Source organism: Microtus ochrogaster, unplaced genomic scaffold, assembly GCF_000317375.1.
Source record: "Microtus ochrogaster isolate Prairie Vole_2 unplaced genomic scaffold, MicOch1.0 UNK57, whole genome shotgun sequence".
Taxonomy (NCBI): Eukaryota; Metazoa; Chordata; class Mammalia; order Rodentia; family Cricetidae; genus Microtus; species Microtus ochrogaster.
Genome location: NW_004949155.1, coordinates 2,102,588 through 2,118,943, shown reverse-complemented (window position 1 = coordinate 2,118,943; position 16,356 = coordinate 2,102,588). Strand labels below are relative to the sequence as shown.

The following is a 16,356-nucleotide window of genomic DNA, read 5'->3' as shown; positions in this document are numbered from 1 at the left end:
TGTGCACTGCCAGGCCCGAAGTCGCATCCTCAAGGCTGGGGGTAAGATCCTCACCTTTGACCAGCTGGCCTTGGAGTCTCCCAAGGGCCGTGGCACTGTGCTCCTGTCTGGACCTCGGAAGGGCCGAGAGGTGTACCGGCATTTTGGCAAGGCCCCAGGAACCCCACACAGCCATACCAAACCCTATGTCTGCTCCAAGGGCCGGAAGTTTGAACGTGCCAGAGGCAGAAGGGCCAGCCGCGGCTACAAAAACTAACCCTGGATCTTACTGTTATTAAAAAGCTTTGGATGTTGAAAAAAAACTGTAGTCCAAAACTGAGGATCATAATTGGTTCCTTTTCAAGGTCAAGTTCCACTTCATCCAAATATCTATAGTCTGACATTATTTCCAGAACCCCAAACTTTGACGGCAGTGGCAAGCATTCAGGTAGTGATCATATGGCATTTTGTGAGCTCTTTTTGGTCTGTAATTTTCATAATTAAGTTATGAAGAGTAATTTGATAAGTCAGGTAAGATTCAAACAAACCATACTGAAGAGTCAGCTCTTGTTGCTTTTGCAGAATGCTGGTATTTGGTTCCCAGCATGCACATAGTCCACAGCTTCCTGTAACTCTAGTCCCAGGACAATTAATGCCCTCTTCTGACTTCCTTAGGCACCAGGCACATATGTTGTACACATACATATATGCAGGCAAAAATCTTAAACACATAAAGCAAAAAGTATACAGTGTTCTGCCTGCACACCAGAAGAGGGCACCAGATCCTATTATAGGATGACTGTGAGCCGCTATGTGGTTGCTGGGGATTGAATTCAGGACCTCTGGAAGAAGAGTTAGCACTCTTAACCACTGAGCCATCTCTCCAGCCCTTTTGGGCCATCTCTCCAGCCCATAAATCTTTTTTAATGATTCAAACTGGATTACTATTCCAGATTTTTTAATTAAGCCATTTTCAGAAAAATTATAATGATAAATTGCTAATTGCCATTGCAATTTCTAGGATCAGGACCTAGAGGGATATTTTTCTTTTTATGAAATAATCTGCTATTTTTAAACTATCTTCTAATATACAAAAACTGTTTATACTACAGTATCAGTTGTTTTTAGGAAGGATTTGTGCGAACATCAAGAAATACCACACAGGCTGCAGCTAAAATTACCACCGAGCAGGCTCTTGAAAGTCCACATATCATTCTACTGCCAAACCTCGGCTTTCTTTGGATTTCTGTAGAGATTGCCAACACGCTTGCCCTCATCTTTAAACAATTCTGCTTAGATTTGTTTCTTTTTCTCCACACTGATAAGAATTACCACACAGTTCCTCAGGTTACCACAGTTTGCTTAGCTCCTGGGGCAAGCACTCCGGGAATGAAAATGTCCCTGTCTCCTGAGTCTTTTCATACAGTCATGAAACTACTCTGATGTTCTTTTAGGACTTTAAGACTGTGCCATCCACATGCCTATACATCTTTATCTTCATAGGTCTTTAACCTCTCTGAATTGCCAGCCAGTGAGCAGACAAAAGCCCTAAAAGTCACGTGCTCTGGACCTCCTAGAGGGTAAGCCAGTCTGAGCTACTCCTGTTCCAGTCACTTTCCAGTTCTGTTCACTGCCCAACTCAACAAGACATTTCCCCCATTGCAAATTAGGCCCATTCTTTGGTGAATTCCATTGAAAACAACTTCTAAGTCCATGTGACAGACCTCATCTGTCTTCAGCAACAAACAGAAGCTGGCGACTTCCACAATCCATCTACAGAAGCTCCATAATTCTGCAGGAGCATTTCAGTGTCAACATCCACAAAAGCAATACCATTGAAGAGGCCTCTCTCTTTCACTAAGGCATGATGCTGACAGATTGTTAGAACAGTCATAAATGCCCAGTAAGAGAAAATCTCTGCTCTCGGTGGAGATGTAAAATCCCTCCTAGCCAAGGGGACACTCCTAGAAAGACAGGCTTACCTTAAGGCATGCTAAAGAAACAGGCTAAATAATTTTCCCTTTAATGAAATACTGTACTTTTTCTTCCCAGAATTTCCATCCCATTCCCTCAGAGTAATAACCCCTATGGGCCACCATGACATTCCACTGGGTCCTGCAACCTTTAGGTACAATCATCTCTGTTTTTCTTTTTCCTTTTTCCTTTTTCCTTTTTTTTTTTGTTGGTGGGGGGGAGGTTGAGATGCTGGCAAAAACATGAGTATGCTTTTTCTGACACCTTGTGCCTCCTCATTCTTTCTCGAAAGCTCCCCTGCCCAGCATGTGTCTGACCTCCATACCTACTTAATCCACACGGCTTTTCTCCTCCATCTTCCTTCTCGAGCAGCTGTGGGGGAGGGTTTACAGCTTGATCGCGTGGGGATTTTTTCCCTTTAAACTGTAATGAAGTAGTCCTTGGGCTTCCATTTGAGTCTATTCTTAAATGCTTTTCTAAGTGGAGACTAAGAACCCCAAGAGAGGACCCTAATTTCCTCTATAATATCGCCCTATGTAATCTGCACGTCTCTAAAACCAAAAATGGAGGTTTTCATAACAAAGCATTGCCTTCCTGAATAAATGTAGATAAAACTACCTGCAATTCTTTCCACACTTTCCAGAATTCATGAAGCACTGTACCTTTGTGAGTTGTCATGACTCTGAGAACTCCCCACAATCATTCACTGACACTCTGTGAAGATTTCTTGACAGGAGACCGTGGAGGTGCTGGCTCTCGCACACACGTGTTTGTACCCTTGAAGTTTCTAATAATAAAAAAAAAAGTGCAAGCCAGTGTATGTCACAACTGGTACCTGCAGGCCCCATCTTGGAAGACTAAAGCAAACAATGAAGAGAGCCTCCAAGACTGGTAATCAGGCTTGAGAACTTGAGAAGAGAAGCTCACACTGGCAAATGCAGAGAACCCTAATGAAATGTCTACAGAAAGACAGCATGCCTCATTTTGCTTATGTGAAACTGGACTCTTGAGGCTAAATAATCTGCAGAAGCATAGCCCCTCTCTGTTTCCCTCCCTCAGGCCCTCCACAGACGCCAGCACCTATTGAGAATTTCACAAGCAGATGTTGACTTCATCTGTTTCAGCCAAATGTTTCTTGCCACATTTCGAAGTACACTGTCGTTGGAAGGAGACAACACTCCAGCTGCTACCATACGTACGTCATAGTTACCAGGTTTTCATGGGGAAAGCGAAGTTGGTGGATGTGCAGGGCTTGCCCAGAGGTGCTGGTTGAAAGCTGTGAGCACTGCAGCAAGCACTGCAGCCAGCAGACAAGCAGACATTATAGCCTGTCCACAGTGCTCCGCATTGGTTGCCCTGACAACCTCGCCTGAGGGGGCGTGGCGGGGTGGGGGGGAGAGCAGGGGACTCGGTAACAAGACCTAGAGCGCTGCCACCAAGCCTGAAATCAATCAATTATAAGGCAGAGGCCAGCACACAGGCCAGTACTGACATAAAGAGCTCTTTCAATCCATGGATACATGTTACTATTCTGTTTACTTATGTATGTAATTTAGATTGATTTAAGCATTATTTTGTAGATTCGGGGATTGCTTTTCGTGTGTGTGTGTGTGTGCATGTGTGCATGTGTGTAGCCAGCCTTAAAGGAAAATTTGAGGTTTCTCTGAAGAGAAAAAATTGTTCCTGTGGACTCTAGTAATAGCTTCAGAATTCTGTTACTGATTTCAGTGCTGTTTTCAGAGTTGGGTCTGGTTTTTCTGGATGTTACTAATCTCAGTGCTAAAAGAACATATAGCACAAATTCTAATTGGTATTAATAATAAAAACTCAGAGTCAGATATAGGAGTTAATGCTGGAAGATCAGAGAAGCAGAGCCTGAGGGCCAGGACGGGTCTCCTGTTCTTGGGGGAGGGCATCTTTTCCCCACCCAAGCTGCTACAAGATAGAAGAGTAATGGGCACAGTTCTCCCATGTTCACAATATTGGGACTGGCTCACCCACACCTCCACCAACAGGGTTGGCTCTATTGTGTTGCCCAGGCGAGGTACAAAGACTGCTCTCTCAATGCTGCAGCTAGTAAAGAGTTGTCAAAGTAATCTTAAAGATAAAGTATCGTGTTTGTATTTTTAAAATGATAGTAGCCAAAAAGCACACCATTGGTGTATAAATAGATGCACAGGTCAATGGAATGGAATAATGAGCCTCTGCATTTATAATCAACTGATTCTTAGCTAAAGTTTCAACGTGGCGTCAATTCACATGCAGTAAACCAAAACCTGACCCCTTCTCTCCATACTGAAATCACAATAAATGAATAGAATATCTTAATGTAAGATCTGAAACTACCAGAGGAAACTGCAGGGAGCCGGACAAGATCGCCATTATAAGATGGCACCACATCCTGTCTTGTTGGTTATAAACAACTCCATATTTGGCTTATGCCTTTGAGAGCTGCGTGTCCCCCGCTTCCCGCATGCATGGTGGATAATGGTCCCTAGGCCTATCCCGAAGTAGTCTGGTGTCAGCTGATGGTGGCAGCCAATCACAGGGTGACCCATATGCCAATTCCCTATATAAGCAGCTGCCTTAGTGCTCTTGGGCCCCTTCGCTTCATGCTCTCTCTCAACCAAGTGCACTCCAGTAAAGCGTGATCTGAAAAGAATCCTCGTGTGTGGTGGTCGTTCTTTCTCGCTGGTCGAGGAGTTCGCCGCAGGAAACCATGGAGGGTCAAAATCTTTGGCATATGCAATGGAATGGCCTCCTGAATGGGACTCCAAAGCATAGAACACAGAACAAAAAAAATTGCAAATAAGATCCTATGAAATGATAAAGTGCAGTACTATGAAGAGACTACTGTCAAAATGGAGAAAGTCTATGCACGCTATATAACAGGTAGAGAATTAATATGCAAAGCATATGAAGATTATTTTTGATGGACTAAAACAAATCAAGCAATAAAATTTACATTGGACAAATCATCAAAAGAAGAGATACAAGTAACCAATAAACACGTGAAAATTTGTAGAAGTGAACCAAAGCTATAATGAGGTTCCATCTTACCACGGTTAAAATAGCAATTATTAATTTTTCTTAAATTGTTTTTGAGACAGGTTCTCGGGTAGGTAGTTCAGGTTGGTCTTGAAATTGCTATGTGACCAAGGGTAAGTTAGAGCTTCTAATTCTCCTACCTCAATACCTCCCAAGTACTGGAATTATAGATCCATGCCTCTGGCCTCAACTTTGTACTGTTACTCTTTGTGGAGTTTAGAGGAAGGTGTTTATTCATTTGTTTTTCAAATCAGGCTCTTGACATATACCACAAGTTGGACAGAATTTATAAAATTTCCCAGATTGGCTTCAAATTTACAATCCTCCTGGCTCAGATTCCCTATTGCTGGGATTACAGGTGTACAATCAAACATATTTTCATGAAAACAATAGATGCTAGCAAGAAAACTTTCATGCATTTCTGACAGAAATGTGAACTAATATGCCCAGTACAGAAAGTTTTATCTTAAAGTTTCCTAAAGAAACTAAAATAGATATATCATATGATCTAACTGTTGTGGTTTAGAAAAAATGGCAAGCATGAGAATGATGCCGTGCAACAGAGTTTACGTGGAGGGGTTTTTATTAAGGGAAAAGGAATGTAAAAAGAGAAAAGGGGAGGGGGACGGCCTCTAGGGACAGGAGCAGCAGAAGAGAAGAGAGAGGCAGAGAGAGAGAGAGAGAGAGAGAGAGAGATGGGAGGTTGGTAGGGCCCTTTTAAAAGGGAACATAGCGAATGTACACAGGACATAACCTATCAGAACCCTAAGGGCAAGCCAGTACAGATGTCTGAATACTAACAGTAGCTATATCATTTTGAGTATTGTGGTAGTTTGAATGTAATTGACCCCCATAATCCCATAATCTCATAGAGAATGACACTATTAGGAAGTGTGGCTTTGTTGGAGTGGGTATGACTTTGTTGGAGGAACTGTGTCACTGTGGGAGTGGGCTTTGAGGTTTCATATACTCTGGATATCACCCGGTGTGAAAGTTGATTTCCTGTTGCCTGCAAGATGTAACACTCTCAACTCCCACAGTCCATGTCTGCCTGCATGCTGTCATGTTCCCCACCATGATGATAATGGACTGAAACTCTGGAACTGCACAAGTCCCCTCAATTAAATGTTGCCGTGGTCATAGTGTCTCTTCACAGGAATAAAAACCTAACTAAGACAAGAATACATCCAAAATAAATATTGTCATATCAGAACACACTTACATGCCCATTTGTTATAGTACTATTCACAAAGATAAGATATAAAAATAACCCAGATGCTCATGAACAAATGAATAGATAAAGAAAATGAGGCACACACCTATATAATAGAATGTAAATGAATCATAAAAGTGATATTCTATCATTTGTGGCTAAGTGCATGCAACCAGAAGACATTACATTAAGTGAAATAAGTCAGAAGCAGAATGACACATACTACATGGTCTCTTGCACAAACATTTTAGAGTTAATTGAAATGTGGACTTGTTACTATTAGACACCAAGGAGGGAGAAACTAGTGAGGTTATGGGGGTTTGCATAGTGGATACCCAAAGGAAGTAAGATAAATTTAATATATTCTAGGCTTCCAGAACTCTACAAAACACACAATAACACATTATACATTTTATGAATAACTAGATGTTAGGAGCTCACAGACTACAAACAAAAATAATAGTGAGGAAACTAATATATTAATTACCATGGTTTGATCACTACACATTGTATACACATATCAAGGTATTATATTGCCTAAACGATTTATAGAAATAAAATAATAAGCATTTAAATGCCTTTTTGTATACTACTATATTTCACCTACGTGCAATGCATTTTACATTTATTGATAATTGTATAATATAACGCCCTTATAACTGCCCTGAATAATCTTTATAAAAGTAAATAAAGAACACTAATAAATCTTTCTCTTAACACACATAAGAGGGCTGGAGAGATGGCTCAGTGGTTAAGAGCATGGCCTGCTCTTCCAAAGGTCCTGAGTTCAATTCCCAGCAACCACATGGTGGCTCACAACCATCTGTAATGAGGTCAGGCGCCCTCTTCCAGCCTGTAGGCATACAGACAGAACATTGTATACTAAATAAATAAATAAATATTTTTTTAAAAAAAAACACACATAAGAGCAGTACAAGTGAAAATTCAGAAACATGTTTGGGTGGCTGTTACCAAAAACATAAAGGATAAGTATTGCAGAGGATTTGGAGAAAAGACAACCTTTAGCCATTGTTGAAGGGAGAATAAGTTAAAACAGTCATTGTGTGTATACAACCCTAACTAAACTCTGTGGGTCAGTCGCACACAGAGAGAAAAGACATGAGAGCAGGAAGACTTGTTGGGAAGAAGAAAAGGGCATAAGAAAGGCTACTGCGAGCTGAAAATGACTAAAATTCACTCAAGAGATTATGAAGGATGAAAGAATTTAATTTTTTAAAAATAGCAATTATGAGTTGGGTGTGGTGGTGCACATGTTTAATCCCAGCACTCAGAGGCAGAGATAGGTGGAGCTCTGTGAGTTTAAGGCCAGCCTGGTCTACATAGTGAGTTCCAAACTAGCCAGGACTGCATAGTAAGACCTTGAATCAAAAACACACAAACAAATGTTCAAGAAAATATAGCCATTGTGTAAAACAGTATGGGGGTTCCTTTAAAATATAAATAAAACTACTATATAATCCAGATTTCTACTTCTTCTTATACAGCTAAAGGATGAAATCTGTGTTTCCGAACAATGTCTGCACACTCGTACATATGTGTTAGTATTTAGTCACTATAGTCAACATATGGAATAAACCTAAGTGTCCATTTCTAAGTAAGAGGATGAAAATGTATATGGATTTTATATGGATATGTAGCCTTCAGAAGTTCTGCATCCATGGGCATTATGTTCCTCCAACAGCCTGAATGGGTTAGGAGGAGATTTCTGAGCCCCAAAATGCCAAAACCAGAAACTGCACAGAAGAGTGGCTCCCATTCATCTCTCCTGCACACAGTATCATGTGGAGCCTGCTAGAGCCAGTGTGATCTGAGAACATTACCTTTCAGCCCAGCACAGCTCTGCCAGCAATGCACTCCACAAATTAGAGCAGCTCTAAACTTTGGTCACAGAAGCTTCTTTCTGAAGTTGGCAGCAGCTAATGGAGCCATGGTTGTCTGCTCAAGATCATGTCAGTCAACATTCTAGAATATAAAGGGGAGGTTTTCACAAGGCTTCACCCCTGAGACGCTATGGACAGTTGGTGACTTCTGGGAGGAGAGTTAGTTTTCTCTAAAAGAGCAGCTCCTTGTAGAATTTATTCTATACGCTGACTATAATGACTAAATACTAATACATATATATATGAGTATGCAGGCATTGTTTGGAAACATGGATTTTACATCCTTTAGCTGTATAAGAAGAAGTAGAAAATCTGGATTATATAGTAGTTTTATTTATATTTTTGAAGGAACCCCCATACTATTTTCTCCAGTGGATGGGCCCTACACCCTGGAATATATTGACTGCACAAATTGGAGTCAATGTATTATTTTTTTTAAGGATATGAAGTTGCAAGGTAGGGAGGCAAGGATGGATCTAAGAGGAGTTAAGGGGACTTTTTTTAATTGGAGCTGGGACGATGACTCAGAGTTTAAATGTCCTTGCCATGAAAGCTTGATGGCCTAAATTAGGTCTTCATAACTCATGAAAATGTGGAAGAAGAAACAAACTACACAAAGTCATCCTCGGACCTCAACACACAAGCCACAGTACGTTCATACACACTAATAATAATATAAATTTTAAAACAAAGAAATCTGTCATGGATAAATCTAAAAGACATTATGCTAAGTGAGATCACCTGCAGTGGGATAATGCTCTTGCACACTGCAAAGGTTAGTCACTTATATTGGCTTAATAAAATGCTTATTGGCTGGTAGCCAGGCATGAAGTATAGGTGGGGCAACCAGACTAGGAGAATTCTGGGAAGAAGAAAGACAGAGACACAGTCACCAGCCAGACACAGAGGAAGCAAGATGAAAATGCCTTACTGAGAAAAGGTAGCAAACCACAAGACTAAAAGTAGATAAGAAGGGCTGGAGAGATGGCTCAGTGGTTAAGAGCATTGACTGTTCTTCCAGAGGACCTGAGTTCAATTCCCAGCAACCACATGGCGGCTCACAACCATCTGTAATGAGATCTGGCGTCCTCTTCTGCCCTGAGGGCATACATGGAGGCAGGAAGTTGTATACATAATAAATAAAATCTTTAAAAAAAATAAAATAAAGCCGGGCGATGGTGGTGCACGCCTTTAATCCCAGCACTTGGGAGGCAGAGGCAGGTGGATCTCTGTGAGTTCGAGACCAGCCTGGTCTACAAGAACTAGTTCCAGGACAGGCTCCAAAACCACAGAGAAACCCTGTCTCGAAAAACCAAAAAAAATAAAATAAAATAAAAATAAAATAAAAATAGATAAGAATTATGGATTAATTTAAGTTGTAAGAGCAAGTTAATAATAAGCCTGAGCAATAGGCCAAAAGTTTATGATTAATATAAGCCCCTGTATATGTATTTGAGACTGAATGGCTGTGGAACTGGGAGGAACAGAAACTTTTGCATACAAATACCCATATACAGAAAGAAATACTATATTGTTCTAGTTTTATTCTGTTATTGTAACTAAATACTTGGAACAAAAAGCAGTTTATGGGAAAAAGCAGTTTGTTTCAGCTTACAATTTTAGGGTACAGCCTGTCATAGCAGAGAAGTCATAATGGGAAGTGACTGGTTACATCATATCTACAGTCAAGACCAGAGAGAAAAAAATGCATGCAACCTTACTTGCTCTCAGCTACCTTTTGCCACTCATTACACACTGCTGCTCACACTGGGCTGGGTCTTCTATATCAATTAACAATTAAGACAATCCCACATAGACATGCCCATGCCATGCCCACAAACTGATCCTCATCAAGATGATTCTTCATTAAGACTCTCATTCCAGACAGAGTGAGCCAGGAGGTGAGTGGCCAGTTCCCTGGCTGGACAGCCCAGTGTCTTGGCCCTAGGCCCAGGGGAGGGGGGAATAAACCCTGGCCCCTCCCCCACTTGCCTTAGCTTCACTAGCCAGCCATCAGGCTAGCTTCCTGCAGGTAGGCTGCTCCAACCAACCCCCATCGACTGGACCCTGTAACCTACAAGTCCCACTCTGTCCACAAACCCACCCATTCCCAGAGACCTGAGCAGCTCTCTAAGACACAGACTGCATCTGCACAGAGCAGACCAAGAGATGAGTAATCAGCTTCCATCTTCACAGCCCAGTATCTGGGCCCATGCCTCAAAGCAAAACCCCAAGCCCCTCCCCCACCAGCCTCAGTTTCACTAGCCAGCCAGCAGACAAGCCACCTGCAGACAGGTTGCTCCAACACGCCATCATTCACCAGACACTTGTAATCTACAAGTCCCACTCTACCTCCAAACACACCCATTCCAGGAGATCTCAGTGGCTCCCTGAGACACAGACAGCAACTACATAAAGCAGACCAAGAGCAGCTCCCTAAGACACAGACAGCGACTGCAATGAGCAATCCAAGAGAGGTTCCCTGAGACACAGACACCGACTGCAAGAAATTGAGCAAGAAGCAATGACCTTGCCCACACCAAATGGAGGAAAGGAAGGCACCAATGCAGAAATACATTCAACAACCTAAAAAGCCACATGGCAATACCAGAAGTCAGGGGTCATACAACAGGAAAATCTGAACATCCTAACCCAAAAGAAGCAGAAGAAAACAACCTTAAACATAGCTTTATGAAGATGATAGAGACACTTAAAAAGGAAATGAAAAACTCCCTTAAAGAAATAGAAGATAGGGATTCACTCACTGAGACAATGTGCCTGAGCTAATGGGAGCTCACCAATTCCAACTGGATTGGGAATGAACAAGCATGGGATCAAACTGGTCCCTCTGAGTGTGGTTGACAGTTGGGGCAGACTGAGGGGCCAATGACAATGGCACTGGGATAGGTCTCTACTGCATGTACTGGCTTTTGGGGATCCTATTCTCTTTGGAGGCATACCTTCCTAAGCCTGGATGTATGGGGGAGGGCCTTGGACTTCCCACAGGACAGGGTGCCTGGCCCTCTCTTAAGAGTGGAGAGGGGTGGGGGGGACGGTAGGGGAAGGGAGTGGGAGAGAAGTGGGAGGAGGAAAAGAAGTGAAAATTTGGATTGGTATTTTTTAAGTAATAAAATGAAATAAAATAAAAAAGAATTGACAGCAGAAAAAATATTCAAAGAAAAAAGAAATAAAGGAAAAAACAAAGAAAAAATGGAATAAATCAAAAAATTCCTTAAAGAAAGCTAAAAAACAATGAAAAAAACAATCAAACAGGTGAAGCAAACAGTTCAAACAGTTTAAGACTTGAAAACTGAAATAGAGATGAGAAAGAAGACACAAACTGGTGGAATTCTGGAAATGGAAAACTTGGGTAAATGAACAGAAACTATTAATGCAAGCATAACCAACAAAATACAAGAGAAGGAAGAGAGAATCTCAGGCATCGAAGATGTGATAGAGGAAATAGATTCACCAATCAAAGAAAATGTTAAATCAAATTCTTAACACAAAACATCCAGGAAATCTGGGACACCATGAAAAGACCAAACCTAAGAATAATAGGAATAAAAGGAGAAGAACTCCAGCTCAAAGGCAAAGAAAATATATTCAACAAAATCATAGATGAGAACTTTCCCAACCTAAAGAAAGATAACCCCATGAAGGTACAAGATGCTTACAGAACACCAAATAGACTGGACCAAAAAAAATCTATTAACCATATAATAGTCACAATACTAACCATGCAGAATAAAGAAAAATATTAAGAGCTGCAAAGAAATAACACTGAGTAACATATAAAGGCAGATCTATCAGAATTATGCCCGAATTCTCAATGGAAATGCTGAAGACCATTTGGACAGACGTTTTAGAGACACGAAGAAACCACAGATATAAGCTCAGACTACTATACCCAGCAAAACTTTCAATCACCATAGATGGAGAAAACAAGATATTCCATAACAAAACCAGATTTAAATAACACCTATCCATGAATCCAGCCCTATAGAAACTACTAGAAGAAAAATTCAAACCCAAGGAAATTATCTGCAGCCATGAAAACACAGGCAACAGATAACCTGATACCAGCAAACCTCAAAGAATAGAAGCATACAAACACTACCATGGGAAAAGTAACAGGAATTAACAATCAGTGGTCATTAATATCTCTTAATATCAATGGACTCAATTTACTTTAAAAAAGACATAGGCTAAGAGAACAGATATGAAAGTAGGACCCATCCTTCTGCTGTATACAAGAAACATATATCAACTTCAAAAACAGACATTACCTCAGAGTAAAGGGTTGGGAAGAGATTTACCAATCAAATGACCTAAGAAACATGTGGATCACCTAGGCCAGAGAGGGCCGAAAGAAACAAGCTCCAATGGGAGCAGAAGCCAGGAGCAAATTCAGTCCCGGGAGCCAAACCTGGGACACTGGCAGACCAGGATTGAGCCAACAACCTGACTCAGAGTCTGTGATCTCCACCAGAACTGGAGTGGGACTGAACCAGCTACCTAAGACACAGAGAGAACAAGCTCCACCAGGAGCCGAAGCCAAAAGCAAATCCAGTTCCAGGACATGGGCGGATCAAGATTGCGCCAGTGACCAGATCCAGAGTCAACTATCTCCACTGGAACAGGTACAGGGGAGCAACCGCTGAGAGAGTGAGCCAGAGCCAGAGACTGCTGAGGGTCCAGACATGAATCCAGAACCTTTAAAGGAGTAGACCTAAGCCAACATGCTGGTGGGTCTGGGCAAGAGTCTAGGACCTCCGAGGAACTAGGCCTGAGCCAGGACCTCAGCCAGTCTGGGCATTAGTGAACCAAGGCCCTCCGAGGAAATAGGGAGGAACCAGAGATGTCAACAGGACCAGGTGTGAGTCTGGGAACTCAGAGAGAGTAGGCCTGAGCCAGGACCTCTGTGGGTTCAGGCATTGGTCTGGGACATCAAAGGGAATAGGCAGGAACCTGGAACCTTTGCAGTCCGAGCATGAGTCTGGGACCTCTGAGGAAGTAATCAGGTCCTCTGCTGGTCCAGGCATACCTGAGCCTGGGACCTCCAAGGTAATAGGCCTGAACCAGAAACCTTTCCAGGTCCAACTCCAAATCAGGGTCTTCTGCAGGAGGGAATTCAGACTAGGATTTACAGATTTACAGTGAGTAACTTAGGCCAAAGTTGCCCTGAGGCAAGGAACTCCACCTTGGGCAACAAATTCCACAGGAGTGCGACTGAACAAGCCACCTAGGATAGAGAGGGCCTGAGAAAACAAGCTCCACCAGGAGCAGAAGCCAGGAGCAAATCCAGTCCTGGGAGCCAACCCAGTCCCAAAACACTGGTGGATCAGGATTGAGCTAGCGACCAGATCCAGAGCCAGTAATCTCTACCAGAACAGGTCCAACTCTAAGCCAGGGACTTCTGCAGGAGGGGATCCAAACCAGGATTTACAGAAACAGATCAAAACCAGCAACCTAGGCCAAAGTAGGCCTGAGACAGAAAACTCCAAGAGAGCAGACCAAAGCATAGGAACACTGAGCTATCTCCAGGAACAGGAATAACCAACAGGGTAACTAGAACTGTGACATTGATTGTACCATGAGGAACAACCATCTGACCTTTGAATTCACTGGCATCTAGAAGATTAATCAACAGAATCTCAGACAGCCCCAACCACACCTATAAGAGGAAAAGATGAGTAGAAAAGGTAAGATCACGTGCTATACCACAAAGAGCAACACAATACCAGTAAAACCTAAAGACCCTACAACAGCAAGACCGGAACAACCAAATATGGATGAACCAGAAGAAAATGATCTAGAAAATAACCTCAAGAGAATGTTTGAAATTCTTAAAGATGAAATGAGAAATTCCCTTAAAGAAATTAAGGAAAAGACAAACAAAAAATTGGAAGATATCAGCAAATCACTTAAAGAAAACCAAAAAAAGAAATCAAACATATAAAAGAAACTATCCAGGACTTGAAAACTGAAATAGAAACCATAAATAAAACACAAACCAAAGGAATTATAGAAACAGAAATCATGAGAAAAAGATCAGGAACCAGAAACGCAAGCATGAACAGCAGAATACAAGAAATGGAAGAGAGAATCTCAAGCGGTGAAGATACAATAGAGGAAATAGACTCATCAGTCAAGGAAAACATTAAATCTAACAAAAGCTTAACCCAAAATATCCAGGAGACCACTTCTCAAATATAACCCCAGAAGCACAGACACTGAGAGAAACAATCAATAAATGGGTCCTCGTGAAACTGAAAAGCTTCTGTAAAGCAATGGACATGGTCAACAAGACAAAATGACAGCCTACAGAATGGGAAAAGATCTTCACTAACCCCACATCAGACAGAGGTCTGATCTCCAAAATATACAAAGAACTCAAAATATTGGACACCAAAAGATCACATATTCCAATAAAAAAATAAGAGTACAGACCTAAACAGAGAACTCTCAACAGAGGAATCTGAAATGGCTGAAAGACACTTAAGGAAATGTTCAACATCCTTACTCATCAGAGAAATGCAAATCAAAACAACTCTGAGATTCCATCTAACACCTGTAAGAATGGCCAAGATCAAAAACACTGATGACAACTTATGCTGGAGAGGTTGTGGGGTAAAGGGAACACTCCTCCATTGCTGGTGGGAATGCAAGCTGGTACAGCCCCTTTGGATGTCAGTGTGGTGATTTCTCAGAAAATTAGGAAACAACCTTCCTCAAGACCCAGTAATACCACTTTTGGGTATATACCCAAAGGATGCTCAATTGTGCCACAAGAACACGTGCCCAACTATGTTCATAGCAGCATTGTTTGTCATAGCCAGAACCTGGAAACAACCTAAATGCCCCTCGACCGAAGAATGGAAGAGCAGCCAGTGCATTTAACCACTGAGCCATCTCTCCAGCCCATAAGTCTCATATATTATTACTGGTGAATAAGTAAATAACACAGTGTCCTCTGAAAACCATTTGGAAGTTTCTTTTATGAATTTTACAAGATTAAATAGAAATGTCCTCTGTGATCCAGCAATTTCACCCCTACCTATTTATGCAAAATAACAAAGTTCACCTTCACAGTAAAATTCACACATAACTTTCATTTGCTTTTTTATTCCTAATAACTAAAAATAGAAGCAACATTGTAAATGGACAAATAATCTATGATACAATAGAGTGCTAATTAGGAAAAAAATTGAATGCACTTGTGACACATACAATGAAGGTAAATTTAAAATGCATTATACTGAGTAAAAAAAGCTAAATTCAAAAGGCTATGTAATGCAAAGCTCCATTTATAATATTCTAGGTAATGCAAAATTACAGAGACAGAAAAACATCAGTTGTTTCAATAATTGTGGTAGGGCTTGACTATAAAAGAGAATCAAGAAATTTGGAGTTTGATATAAGTTTTCTTTATCTTATCTTAATTATGTTTGTAGATATATAATTTTATTTGCACAGGCTCATAGGACTCCACTCTTTGTATGTAGCTACAAGTGTACTGTGTGTACATGCATAATATTGTATATGAGTATAAGTGAATGGTTGTGTACATGTGGAGGCCAGAGGTTGTTGTTGAGTCTTTCTCAGTCACTCTCCTCCTTATATTTTGAGGCAAGATCTCTTAATGAACCTAGTGCTAGCCAATTCATCTAGACAGCTTGTTCCTACTAGGACTCCAGGAGAGCTGCCACACTCACCCTGGCAATTATATGGGTGCTAGGGAATCCTAACTCAGCTCTCAAACTTGGGGCAGACTGAGCATTTTCCAACTCACAATGCTAATATATATATCGTGTGTATTTATATTACATATATTTGCTTGTGTGTATTTTTATTATATATTTTTTGCTTGTGTGTATGTATTGTACTATGTGCATACATGTTGTCCATGGAGGCCAGAAAAGAGTATCTGGAAATAGAATATATGTGTTTAAGAGCCAGCATACGAGCTGGGGACAAAACCCTGGACTTCTGCAAGAGCAGCGCGAGTAGTCTTAACCACAGAGCCATCTTTCCAACTTTGAACTTTTTTATTAATTTTATTGGCTCTTTGAGACAGAGTTTTTCTATATGCAGTCCTGGCTGTCCTGGAACTGATTTTGTAGACCAAGTTGGCCTCATACTTGGAGACCTACCTGCCTATGCTTTCCAAGTGTTAGAATTAAAGATGAGTACCAGCACTACCTGACTTCTAGCTCTGAACTTTAATCTTAAATATGA

The 16,356-nt window shown here is 41.2% G+C and overlaps 1 pseudogene; it reads left to right on the top strand.

Moving 5' to 3' along the window:
• LOC101989253 overlaps positions 1-16,356 on the top strand; it is a 36,506-nt pseudogene that overhangs the window by 5,068 nt on the left and 15,082 nt on the right.